General features: G+C 41.1%; 5 non-coding genes across 5 annotated transcripts; all 5 read left to right on the forward strand.

Moving 5' to 3' along the window:
* The first annotated feature begins 3,704 nt into the window (after positions 1–3,704).
* trnac-gca (transfer RNA cysteine (anticodon GCA)) lies at positions 3,705–3,776 on the forward strand. Its single transcript has one exon. It is a non-coding gene; the product is annotated as a tRNA-Cys (tRNA).
* A 3,285-nt stretch (positions 3,777–7,061) lies between these two features.
* Positions 7,062–7,133, forward strand: trnac-gca (transfer RNA cysteine (anticodon GCA)). The gene has a single exon. It is a non-coding gene; the product is annotated as a tRNA-Cys (tRNA).
* Positions 7,134–9,545: 2,412 nt separating this feature from the next.
* On the forward strand, positions 9,546–9,617 carry trnac-gca (transfer RNA cysteine (anticodon GCA)). The gene has a single exon. It is a non-coding gene; the product is annotated as a tRNA-Cys (tRNA).
* Positions 9,618–11,059: 1,442 nt separating this feature from the next.
* trnac-gca (transfer RNA cysteine (anticodon GCA)) lies at positions 11,060–11,131 on the forward strand. The gene has a single exon. It is a non-coding gene; the product is annotated as a tRNA-Cys (tRNA).
* Positions 11,132–13,543: 2,412 nt separating this feature from the next.
* trnac-gca (transfer RNA cysteine (anticodon GCA)) lies at positions 13,544–13,615 on the forward strand. The gene has a single exon. It is a non-coding gene; the product is annotated as a tRNA-Cys (tRNA).
* The last annotated feature ends 507 nt before the right edge of the window (positions 13,616–14,122 follow it).

The raw sequence follows: 14,122 nt of genomic DNA on the forward strand, positions 1-14,122 counted from the left end.
TTCGCTTTATCTGAGGTCAAAAATGGATCGTGTCCACAGGGGTGCAGTGTACAAGCCTCTAGATAAGGGGGAAAAAAGCGTGCCCAACATCGCCCTCATACTGATGGCCAACTTTGTGTGTGACTGCATCAAGCTGTTTGTAGACCCTCAGTACACAAACACCAAATGTCACTACGTGCTGAGGTTCTACCTGTCCCCGGTGTTGCGAAGGATGGGTCTGGCCACGCTGCCGCGGAACGCTCCAAGTAGTTGGACCGTGCCGTACCACCTGTCCCTCATGGAAAAATTTATGCAGAGAAACACCTTTGACCACAAGTCCATCAGGCAGTGGTCGGCACGTAACGTCCTAGAGGCCCTGAGGGAAAAGGAGAGGGTGGGTCCTGTGGGATGGTTCCCCGAGCAGACTGTCAAAGCCATTTGGCAGAATGCCTCATCGCCAGAACTTTCCAACAAGCACCAAGATGTAGCTTGGCTGGTGGTGAGAAAGGCCCTCCCCGTCAGATCCTTCCAACATGCCAGGAGTCTCACCCCCTCTGCACGTTACCCTCGAGGTGGCTGTGGTGGGAAGAGACCGTTGTTCACCTCCTTGTGGATTGTGCCTTTGCAAAGAAGGTCTGGAGAGAGATGCAGTGGTTTCTGTTGAGGTTCATCCTGAGCAGTTCTGTGACACAGGACTCTGTGCTCTACGGGCTGTTCCCAGGGACACACACCGAGACAAACATCAACTGCAGCTGGAGGATCATCAACTCGGTGAAAGACGCTCTTTGGTCTGCCCGAACCTTGTTGGTCTTCCAGCGCAAAGAGTTGTCCCCGACCGAGTGTTGCGGACTGGCACAATCCAGGGTCCAGGACTACGTGCTGAGGGACGCACTAAAGCCTGGGGCAGCCGCCGCAAAGGCGCAATGGGGAAAGGTCGCTGTCTAAGACCTTTCTGCCGTAGTGCACCGAGGGGCTGGGAATTGTATAGACCCCTCAGGCTGTACAGCTCAAAATGAATGTATGCATTGAATAATAGTTGTATTATAATTGTATTGAAGCACCTCAGAGTGCAACACGATGTATGTTGATAACTCCAATACCATTGTCTGATTATCTGCATTGGCCATATTGAAATTATTGTAATATTCATTGATTGTACTGATGCACCTCGTGATCCATGTGTAATAGTTGAATCTGATTGTACTTTTGTGATGGTGATTTTGAAATGCTTTGGAATGTTCTTCCAGATATTTTATGAATAAAGTATATTTTTCAAAAAAAAAAACCATCAACTTGTAATTTCGTGCTCCAAAAATTATTTTCTGCTTCATTACCCCTTCCCAAGAAGGACATTTGTTTCTTCTGTGGCCCTTCCACTTCTTGGCTTTGACTTTGTTCCATTGCCATATCTTTCTTCCTTTGATATATAAGAACGTTGAATCTCTAGACCATTTGCTCAAATCTTGGTTATGTCTGCTATTGAACTTTCAAGGTGCCACATATAATGTGAGGGGGTATAGCTCAATGGTAGAGCATTTGCCTGCACATTCAGAAGGTCCCTGGGTCAAATCCTGGTGTTCCCTTATGAGTTTAATTTCCATAAGAAATGGTTGAAAATATGTATGCTTTCCTTCATCCAGGATGGACAAATGCTTGGAATTTTTGTCAACCCATGGAATCGACCTGCCCAGAGAGTTCTGGAGGCTCTGACAATGCGGTCGACAGATTTCTAGATTCCAATGACATCAAGGTACATGGGGATAGTGCGTGAAGTTAGCAGTAAGGTAGAAAGTCAACCATGATATTGTTAAATGTCAGTCCAGGCTTGAGATTTGAAGGAGTGACCCCTACTCCTATTGAAACATTCAAGGTTAATACGTTCAAGTTAGAAGGTGCAGAGCATTTGATCGCGGTTATAAATATGTCTGTTTCAAAACCAACTGCCTCTTTGTAAATGCACGTGTAGAATGTTTACAATTTCCTTTACCTACAATTCAGAGGAATGATCAACAATTTCAAGATTGATCAAAGCATTCCAGCCCATTCTTCTGGCTCCTCAGCAGTGTGATCAAATTCATCCCAGTCAATTCCTTTTTACCCCTTGCCCTGTAAATTATTCACTTTTTAGCCCATGCCTATTCCTCGCTTGAAATTTGCTGTTTAGCTCTTCAAGCAGCAAGTGATCATGTAAGGTCATGCAGGTCAGTATTATGAGCATTTGACTGTAGTTTAAGAGGTCCTGTGTTCAAATTCTAAAGTCCGTCTTGTTAAACCTTCCTTCATCCACAAAAGTGAAAGTTGTGAACACATTGCACTACTCAACATCCACAGAAAAAAACAGAGACTTCTGTGACAATGAAGGATTTCCCTTCCATTGTGTTGGTGTTTGGCTCTTGAGCAGAGATATCCCATTCAGCTCCATCCATTGTGTTTTCCTCTTGCCCAGGAAATGATTCCCCTTTCAGTTTTTGTACAAACCTCGCTTGAAATCTGAATGTGGCCTAAAAACATTTATCGTAGGTTTTGCAAATTCATATTTGTCATTCAATATCAAAACTGCTTCTTGTAGGACATTGAGAACTACTCTCACTCGACGGTCATGTTTCTTCCTCCGAGGAACTGTATATGAGAATATTACCCATCGCTTTTTATAATATCGCTTATTACTCCTTCCGTAACTTCCAGAATCTGAGGCATCATTCCTTGGATTATCTCAGGTGGAGGAGCGATTTTGAATGGTTACCTGTTGAAACATTAATGACAAAATGGGGTGATAAAAGTAGATAACAATCTGGATTCTTCATCCAGAGGCAACTGCCAAAAGATGCATTTAGCATCCAAGTTTGTGAGGAGGGAGCTTTTTGCTAATTTGGGCAGATATTAATCCACTGATGCCATTGGGGGTATCTTCTGCTCTACTGACTTGTTTAACTGTGCCAAGTTACCTGATTCAAATTGAAACATTGGACTTTGGTACTGTGAATATTCCAGGACATCACTTCATCGGTCTGGTTACTGGAGAGATGAGCCCTTGTTTTAGCATGAGTTCAATCTCACTCTTGACTTTTTCTGAGAATGGGTTACAGACCTTTCCTGCTGTGAAGAGACATACTGCTTTATCAATCTGTGTTTAGACGTATGTGATATTCTGTTTCCAGATTTCCTAAGCATGAAATTGGGGATGGAAATTTGTTCCTCATGAATACCTCATTAGACTGCTCATCACCAATTTCATCAACCTTGCAAATGAACCTCAGTTGCAAACATGCTGATCTGCTCAGTAATGATGTCTCCTGGATGCTTATCACGTGCAAGGGTTCCACAATTTCTTTATGCTTCCATCATAACCTTGCCAAGTGTTGGCATATTACTTTTAGTGATGTCCGTCCTGGACCTTACAACTGGAGGATGGCTGTAATGTGATATTGTTAAGCAATTCACTTCATCAGTTCAAACTGAAACACGTGTGTCAGTGTCTAGCTTGAAATCTGTGAGGTGACCATCAACTTTTAATTTTGTGCTCCAAAAATATATTTCAGCTTCATTAGCCTTTCCCAAGAAGGACGTTTGTTTCTTCTATGGTTCTTCCACCTTTTGGCTTTGACTGTGTTTCCGTTGATATCTCTTTCTTCCTTTAATCTATAAGAACATTGAATTGCAGATTATTTTCCCAAATCTCAGTTCATACCCGCTATTAAACTGTCAAGGTGTGAAGCTCCTTGTGAGGGGTTATAGCTCAGTGGTAGAGCATTTGACTGCAGATCAAGAGGTTCCTGGTTCAAATCCAGGTGTCCCCTGAATTCCTGAAAATAAAAGTGTTTGGAAGTGTGTAAAATGTCTTGTATCCAGCATGGATGATTCCTTGGAATTTTTGTGAGCCTTTGGAATCATCCATCCCAGAGGGTTGTGAAGCCTCTGCAAGAGAAACATAGAAAATAGGAGCAGGAGTAGGCCATTCGGCCTATTGAGCCTGCTCCGCCATTCATTATGATCATGGTTCATCATTCAAACCAATAGCCTGCTTCCGCTTTCTCCCCAAATCCTTTGATCCCTTTCGTCCAAAGACCTATATCTAACTCCTTCTTGAAAACGTACAATGTTTTGGCTTCAACTACTTTCTTTGGTAGCGAATTCCACAGGCTCACCACTCTCTGGGTGAAGAAGTTTCTCCTCATCTCAGTGAGGAGGTCGATAGCTTTCTAGATTCCAATGACATCAAGGAACACGGGGATAGTGCGGGACATTGGCAGTCCGGAAGAAAGTCAGCCATGTTGTCGTGAAATGTCAATCCAGGCACTAGAGGTTGAAGGGCTGGCCCCTGCTCCGATGTCTGCTGTTGAAATGATCACGATGAATATTTGTCTTTTAGAGGGTGTAGCTCAGTTATAGAGGGCTTGACTGCAATTATAAATGTTTCTGGTTCAAATTCAGGTGCAACTTTGTAAATGCCTGTGTGGCATGTTTACAATTTCCTTTATCCATAAGTCAGAGGAATGATCAACAATTTCAAGATTGATCGAGGCATTCCAATCCATTCTGCTGACTTCTGGCTCCTGAGCAGAGTGATCAAATTCATCTCAGTCACTTCCTTTTAACCTCTTGCGCTGTCAACTATTCTCTTTTTAGCCCATGTCCAATCCTCTCTTGAAATCTATCTTTAGCTGTTCAAGGGCCAAGTGATCATGTAAGGTCATGCACATCAGTCCTTGAGCTTTTGACTGTACTTTAAGCAGTCCTGTGTTCAAAATCCATAGCCAGCCTTGTTAAACCAACCTTCATCCACAAAAGTGAAAGCTATGAAAACGTTGCACTACTCAGCATCCACAGGAACAACAAAAGATTTCTGTGATAATGAATGCATTCTCTTCCATTGTGTTGGTGATTGGCTCTTTATCAGAGATATCCCATTCAGCTCCATCCAATGTGTTTTTCTCTTGCACAGGAGATTGTTCCACTTTTAGTATTTGTACAAACCTTGCTTGAAACCTGTATATGGCCTAAGACGTTCATCGTAGGTTTTGCAAAATCACACTTGTCATTCAATGTCAAAACTGCTTCTTGTAGAACATTGGGGGCTGCAGTCATCCGAGGGTCATGTTATTCCTTCGAGGAACTGTATATGAGAATATCACCCATCACTTCTTATAATATCGCTTATTACTCCTTCCGAAACTTCCAGAATTTGAGGCATCATTCTTTGGATTATCTCAGGTGCAGCAGCGATAATGAATGCTTATTTCTTGAAACAATAATGACAAAATGGGGTGATAAAAGCAGTTAACAATCTGAATTCTTCATCCAGAGGCAACGGTCAAAAGATTCTTTAAGCATCCAAGTTTATGAGGAGGGAGATTTTTTCTAATTTGGACAGACATTAATTCACTGATGCCATCCGGAGTATCTCCTGCTCTACTGACTTGTTTAATTGTGCCAAGTTACCTGATTGAAACTGAAAGATGAGACTTTGGTACTGTGAACGTTCCAGGATATCACTTCATCAGTCTGCTCACTGGTGAAATGAGCCCTTGTTTTAGCATGTGTTCAATCTCGCTCTTGACTTTTTCTGAGAGTGGGTTACAGACCTTTCCAGCTGTGAAGAGACATATTGCCTTATCAATCTGCGTTTAGACGTATGTTATATTCTGTTTCCAGCTTTCCTAAGCATGAAATAGGGATGGAAATTTGTTCCCCATGAATAACTTATTAGGCTGCTCATCACCAATTTCATCAACCTTGCAAATGAACCTCAGTTGCAAACATGCTGATCTTCTCAGTAATGATGTCTCCTGGATGTTTATTACGTACAAGGGTTCCACAATTTCTTTATGCTTCCATCATAATCTTGCCAAATGTTGACCTATTGCTTTTAGTGATGTCCATCCTGGACCTTGTAACTGGAGGATGGCTGTAATGTGATATTCTAAGGCAATTCACTTCATCAGTTAACACTGAAACACCTGTGCCAGTGTCTAGTATGAAATCTGTGAGGTGACCATCAACTTGTAATTTTGTGCTCCAAAAATTATTTCTGCTTCATTAGCTCCACACAGGAAGGACATTTGTTTCTTCTGTGGCTCTTCCACATTTTGGCTTTGACTTTGTTTCTGTTGTTATTTCTTTCTTTCTTTAATCTATAAGAACATTGAATAGCAGGCTATTTGCACACATCTCAGTTCATGACCACTATTGAACTGTCAAGGTGTGAAGCTCCATGTGAAGGTATATAGCTCAGTGGTAGTGCATTTGACTGCAGATCAAGCAGTCCCTGGTTCAAATCCTGAATACCAGAAAAAAATAAAGTGTTTGAAAATGTGCATCATGTCTTGTATCCAGCCTGGGTGTAACCTTGGAATTTTTGTGAGCCATTGGAATCATCCATCCCAGAGGGTTGTGAAGGCTCTGCAAGAGAAACATACAAAATAGGAACAGGAGTAGGCCATTTGGCCCATTGAGCCTGCTCTGCCATTCATTATGATCTTGGCTCATCATTCATCATATGTGATATTCTGTTTCCAGACTTCCAAGCATGAAATTAGGGATGGAAATTTGTTCCTCATGAATATCTCATTAGACTGCTCATCACCAATTTCATCAACCTTGCAAATGTGCCTCAGTTGCAAACATGCTGATCTGCTCAGTAATAATGTCTCCTAGATGTTTATCACATGCAAGGGTTCCACAATTTCTTTATACTTCCATCATAATCTTGCCAAGTGTTGGCATATTACTATTAGTGATGTCCGTCCTGGACCTTACAACTGGAGGATGGCTGTAATGTGATATTGTTAAGCAATTCACTTCATCAGTTCACACTGAAACACCTGTGCCAGTGTCTAGCTTGAAATCTGTGAGGTGACCATCAACTTTTAATTTTGTGCTCCAAAAATTTATTTTTGCTTCATTAGCCTTTCCCAAGAAGGACGTTTGTTTCTTCTATGGTCATTCCATCTTTTGGCTTTGACTGTGTTTCCATTGATATCTCTTTCTTCCTTTAATCTATAAGAACATTGAATTGCAGATTATTTGCCCAAATCTCAGTTCATGCCTGCTATTGAATTGTTAAGGTATAAAGTGCCTTGAGAGGGGATATAGCTCAGTGATAGAGCATTTGACTGCAGATCAAGAGGTCCCTGGTTCAAATCCAGGTGTCTCCTGAATTCCTGAAAATAAAAGTGTTTGAAAGCATGCAAAATGTCTTGTATGCAGCATGGGTGAATTTTTGTGAGCCTTTGGAATCGTCCATCCCAGAGGGCTGTGAAGCCTCTGTAAGAGAAACATAGAAAATAAGAGCTGGAGTAGGCCATTTGGCCCATTGAGCCTGCTCCGCCATTCATTATGATCATGGCTCATCATTCAACTCAATAGCCTGCTTCCACTTTCTCCACATATCCTTTGATCCCTTTCGCCCAAAGAGCTATATGTAACTCCTTCTTGAAAACGTACAATGTTTTGGCTTCAACTACTTTCTGTGGTAGCGAATTCCACTGGCTCACACTCTCTGGGTGAAGAAGTTTCTCCTCATCTCAGTGAGGAGGTCGATAGCTTTCTAGATTCCAATGAAATCAAGGAACACAGGGATAGTGCGGGACATTGGCAGTCAGGAAGAAAGTCAGCCATGATATCCTTAAATGTCAATCCAGGCACGAGAGGTTGATGTGGTGGCCCCTGCTCCGATGTCTGCTGTTGAAATGATCACGATGAATATTTGTCTTTTAGAGGGTGTAGCTCAGTTGTAGAGGGTTTGACTGCAATTATAAATGTTTCTGGTTCAAATTCAGGTGCAACTTTGTAAATGCCTGTGTGGCATGTTTACAATTTCCTTTATCCATAAGTCAGAGGAATGATCAACAATTTCAAGATTGATCGAGGCATTCCAATCCATTCTGCTGACTTCTGGCTCCTGAGCAGAGTGATCAAATTCATCCCAGTCACTTCCCTTTTACCTCTTGCCCTGTTAATTATTCTCTTTTTAGCACACGTCCAAAGCTCCCTTGAAATCTACTCTTTAGCTCTTCAAGGACCAAGTGATCATATAAGGTCATAGAGATCAGCCCTCGAGATTTTGACTATACTTTAAGCGGTCCTGTGTTCAAAATCCAAAACCAGTCTTTTTAAGCCAACCTTCATCCACAAAAGTGAAAGCTATGAACACGTTGCAGTACTCAACATTTACAGGAACAACCAGAGAATTCTGTGATAATGAATGCATTCCCTTCCATTGTGTTGGTGTTTGGCTCTTTAGGAGAGATATCCCATTCAGCTCCATCCATTGTGTTTTCCTCTTGCACTGAAATTATTCCCCTTTCAGTTTTTGTACAACCCTTGCTTGAAACATCTATATGTCCTAAGAAGTTTATCGTATGTTTTGCAAAATCACATTTGTTATTCAATGTCAAAACTGCTTCTTGTAGGACATTAGGGATTGCACTCATCCGAGGGTCATGTTCTTCCTTCGAGGAACTGTATATGAGAATATTGTCCATCGCTTATTATAATATCATTTATTACTCCTTCCGTAACTTCCAGAACCTGAGGCATCATTCTTTGGATTATATCAGGTGCAGGAGCGATTCCGAATGGTCATTTGTTGAAACAATAATGACAACACGGTGTGATAAAAGTAGATAACAATCTGAATTCTTTGTCCAGAAGCAACTGCCAAAAGAAGCATTTAGCATCCAAGTTTGTGAGTTGGGAGATTTTTGCTAATTTGGACAGACATTAATCCACTAATGCCATTGAGGGTATCTCCTGCTCTACTGACTTGTTTAATTGTCCCAAGTTACCTGATTCGAATTGAAACATCGGACTTTGGTTCTGTGCAAATTCCAGGACATCACTTCATCGGTCTGGTTACTGGAGAGTTAACCTCTTGTTTAAGCATGTGTTTAATCTCGCTTGTGACTTTTCCTGAGAGTGGGTTACAGATCATTCCTGCTGTGAAGAGACATATTGCCTTATCAATCTGCATTTAGACATCTGTGATATTCTGTTTCCAGCTTTCCTAAGCATGAAAATAGGGATGGAAATTCATTCCTCATGAATAACTCATTAGGCTGCTCATCACCAATTTCATCAAACTTGCAAATGAACCTCAGTTGCAAACATTCTGATCTGCTCAGTAATGATGTCTCCAGGATGTTTATCATGTACAAGGGTTCCACAATTTCTTTATGCTTCCATCTTCATCTTCCCAAGTGTTGGCCTATTACTTTTCATGATGTCCATCCTGGACCTTGTAACTGGAGGATGGCTGTAATGTGATATTCTTAAGCAATTCACTTCGTCAGATAACACTGAAACACCTGTGTCAGTGTCTAGCTTGAAATCTGTGAGGAGACCATCAACTTTTAATTTTGTTCTGCAAAAACTTATTTCTGCTTCATTAGCCTTTCCCAAGAAGGATGTTTGTTTCTTCTATGGTTCTTCCACCTTTTGGCTTTGACTGTGTTTCCGTTGATATCTCTTTCTTCCTTTAATCTATAAGAACATTGAATTGCAGATTATTTGCCCAAATCTCAGTTCATGCCTGCTATTGAACTGTCAAAGTGTAAAGATCCTTGAGAGGGGATATAGCTCAGTGGTAGAGCATTTGACTGCAGATCAAGAGGTCCCTGGTTCAAATCCAGGTGTCCCCTGAATTCTTGAAAATAAAAGTGTTTGAAATCATGCAAAATATCTTGTATCCAGCATGGGTGAATTTTTGTGAGCCTTTGGAATCGTCCATCCCAGAGGGTTGTGAAGCCTCTGCAAGAGAAACATAGAAAATAGGAGCAGGAGGAGGCCATTCGGCCCATTGTGCCTGCTCCGCCATTCATTATGATCTTGGCTCATCATTCAACTCAATAGCCTGCTCCCACTTGCTCCCCAAATCCTGTGATCCCTATCTCACAAAGAGCTATATCTAACTACTTCTTGAAAACATACAATGTTTTTGCTTCAACTACTTTCTGTGGTAGCGAATTCCACAGCAAAATGTATATGAGAATATCGTCCATCACTTCTTATAATATCATTTATTACTCCTTACATAACTTCCAGAACCTAAGGCATCATTCTTTGGATTATCTCAGGTTCAGCAGCGATTCTGAATAGTTACATGTTGAAACAATAATGACAACATGGGGTGATAAAAGTAGACAACTATCTGGATTCTTTGCACACGGGCAACTGCCAAAAGACACATTTAGCATCCAGGTTTGTGAGGAGGGAGCTTTTTGCTAATTTGGACAGACATTAATCCACTGATGCCATCGCAGGTATCTCCTGCTCTACTGACTTGTTTAATTATGCCAAGTTACCTGACTCGAACTGAAAGATGAGACTTTGGTACTGTGAACATTCCAGGACATCACTTCCTCGGTCTGGTTACTGGTGAGATGAGCCCTTGTTTAAGCATGTGTTCAATCTCACTCTTGACTTTATTTGAGAGTGGATTACAGACCTCTCCTGCTGTGCAGAGACATATTGCCTTATCAATATGCGTTTAGACGTATGTGATATTCTGTTTCCAGACTTCCAAGCATGAAATTAGGGATGGAAATTTGTTCCTCATGAATATCTCATTAGACTGCTCATCACCAATTTCATCAACCTTGCAAATGAACCTCAGTTGCAAACATGCTGATCTGCTCAGTAATGATGTCTCCTAGATGTTTATCACGTGCAAGGGTTCCACAATTTCTTTATGCTTCCATCATAATCTTGCCAAGTGTTGGCATATTACTATTAGTGATGTCCGTCCTGGACCTTACAACTGGAGGATGGCTGTAATGTGATATTGTTAAGCAATTCACTTCATCAGTTCACACTGAAACACCTGTGCCAGTGTCTAGCTTGAAATCTGTGAGGTGACCATCAACTTTTAATTTTGTGCTCCAAAAATTTATTTTTGCTTCATTAGCCTTTCCCAAGAAGGATGTTTGTTTCTTCTATGGTCATTCCATCTTTTGGCTTTGACTGTGTTTCCATTGATATCTCTTTCTTCCTTTAATCTATAAGAACATTGAATTGCAGATTATTTGCCCAAATCTCAGTTCATGCCTGCTATTGAATTGTTAAGGTATAAAGTGCCTTGAGAGGGGATATAGCTCAGTGATAGAGCATTTGACTGCAGATCAAGAGGTCCCTGGTTCAAATCCAGGTGTCTCCTGAATTCCTGAAAATAAAAGTGTTTGAAAGCATGCAAAATGTCTTGTATGCAGCATGGGTGAATTTTTGTGAGCCTTTGGAATCGTCCATCCCAGAGGGCTGTGAAGCCTCTGCAAGAGAAACATAGAAAATAAGAGCTGGAGTAGGCCATTTGGCCCATTGAGCCTGCTCCGCCATTCATTATGATCATGGCTCATCATTCAACTCAATAGCCTGCTTCCACTTTCTCCACATATCCTTTGATCCCTTTCGCCCAAAGAGCTATATGTAACTCCTTCTTGAAAACGTACAATGTTTTGGCTTCAACTACTTTCTGTGGTAGCGAATTCCACTGGCTCACACTCTCTGGGTGAAGAAGTTTCTCCTCATCTCAGTGAGGAGGTCGATAGCTTTCTAGATTCCAATGAAATCAAGGAACACAGGGATAGTGCGGGACATTGGCAGTCAGGAAGAAAGTCAGCCATGATATCCTTAAATGTCAATCCAGGCACGAGAGGTTGATGTGGTGGCCCCTGCTCCGATGTCTGCTGTTGAAATGATCACGATGAATATTTGTCTTTTAGAGGGTGTAGCTCAGTTGTAGAGGGTTTGACTGCAATTATAAATGTTTCTGGTTCAAATTCAGGTGCAACTTTGTAAATGCCTGTGTGGCATGTTTACAATTTCCTTTATCCATAAGTCAGAGGAATGATCAACAATTTCAAGATTGATCGAGGCATTCCAATCCATTCTGCTGACTTCTGGCTCCTGAGCAGAGTGATCAAATTCATCCCAGTCACTTCCCTTTTACCTCTTGCCCTGTTAATTATTCTCTTTTTAGCACACGTCCAAAGCTCCCTTGAAATCTACTCTTTAGCTCTTCAAGGACCAAGTGATCATATAAGGTCATAGAGATCAGCCCTCGAGATTTTGACTATACTTTAAGCGGTCCTGTGTTCAAAATCCAAAACCAGTCTTTTTAAGCCAACCTTCATCCACAAAAGTGAAAGCTATGAACACGTTGCAGTACTCAACATTTACAGGAACAACCAGAGAATTCTGTGATAATGAATGCATTCCCTTCCATTGTGTTGGTGTTTGGCTCTTTAGGAGAGATATCCCATTCAGCTCCATCCATTGTGTTTTCCTCTTGCACTGAAATTATTCCCCTTTCAGTTTTTGTACAACCCTTGCTTGAAACATCTATATGTCCTAAGAAGTTTATCGTATGTTTTGCAAAATCACATTTGTTATTCAATGTCAAAACTGCTTCTTGTAGGACATTAGGGATTGCACTCATCCGAGGGTCATGTTCTTCCTTCGAGGAACTGTATATGAGAATATTGTCCATCGCTTATTATAATATCATTTATTACTCCTTCCGTAACTTCCAGAACCTGAGGCATCATTCTTTGGATTATATCAGGTGCAGGAGCGATTCCGAATGGTCATTTGTTGAAACAATAATGACAACACGGTGTGATAAAAGTAGATAACAATCTGAATTCTTTGTCCAGAAGCAACTGCCAAAAGAAGCATTTAGCATCCAAGTTTGTGAGTTGGGAGATTTTTGCTAATTTGGACAGACATTAATCCACTAATGCCATTGAGGGTATCTCCTGCTCTACTGACTTGTTTAATTGTCCCAAGTTACCTGATTCGAATTGAAACATCGGACTTTGGTTCTGTGCAAATTCCAGGACATCACTTCATCGGTCTGGTTACTGGAGAGTTAACCTCTTGTTTAAGCATGTGTTTAATCTCGCTTGTGACTTTTCCTGAGAGTGGGTTACAGATCATTCCTGCTGTGAAGAGACATATTGCCTTATCAATCTGCATTTAGACATCTGTGATATTCTGTTTCCAGCTTTCCTAAGCATGAAAATAGGGATGGAAATTCATTCCTCATGAATAACTCATTAGGCTGCTCATCACCAATTTCATCAAACTTGCAAATGAACCTCAGTTGCAAACATTCTGATCTGCTCAGTAATGATGTCTCCAGGATGTTTATCATGTACAAGGGTTCCACAATTTCTTTATGCTTCCATCTTCATCTTCCCAAGTGTTGGCCTATTACTTTTCATGATGTCCATCCTAGACCTTGTAACTGGAGGATGGCTGTAATGTGATATTCTTAAGCAATTCACTTCGTCAGATAACACTGAAACACCTGTGTCAGTGTCTAGCTTGAAATCTGTGAGGAGACCATCAACTTTTAATTTTGTTCTGCAAAAACTTATTTCTGCTTCATTAGCCTTTCCCAAGAAGGATGTTTGTTTCTTCTATGGTTCTTCCACCTTTTGGCTTTGACTGTGTTTCCGTTGATATCTCTTTCTTCCTTTAATCTATAAGAACATTGAATTGCAGATTATTTGCCCAAATCTCAGTTCATGCCTGCTATTGAACTGTCAAAGTGTAAAGATCCTTGAGAGGGGATATAGCTCAGTGGTAGAGCATTTGACTGCAGATCAAGAGGTCCCTGGTTCAAATCCAGGTGTCCCCTGAATTCTTGAAAATAAAAGTGTTTGAAATCATGCAAAATATCTTGTATCCAGCATGGGTGAATTTTTGTGAGCCTTTGGAATCGTCCATCCCAGAGGGTTGTGAAGCCTCTGCAAGAGAAACATAGAAAATAGGAGCAGGAGGAGGCCATTCGGCCCATTGTGCCTGCTCCGCCATTCATTATGATCTTGGCTCATCATTCAACTCAATAGCCTGCTCCCACTTGCTCCCCAAATCCTGTGATCCCTATCTCACAAAGAGCTATATCTAACTACTTCTTGAAAACATACAATGTTTTTGCTTCAACTACTTTCTGTGGTAGCGAATTCCACAGCAAAATGTATATGAGAATATCGTCCATCACTTCTTATAATATCATTTATTACTCCTTACATAACTTCCAGAACCTAAGGCATCATTCTTTGGATTATCTCAGGTTCAGCAGCGATTCTGAATAGTTACATGTTGAAACAATAATGACAACATGGGGTGATAAAAGTAGACAACT

Source organism: Cetorhinus maximus, chromosome 11 (assembly GCF_964194155.1).
Source record: "Cetorhinus maximus chromosome 11, sCetMax3.hap1.1, whole genome shotgun sequence".
Classification (NCBI taxonomy): Eukaryota; Metazoa; Chordata; class Chondrichthyes; order Lamniformes; family Cetorhinidae; genus Cetorhinus; species Cetorhinus maximus.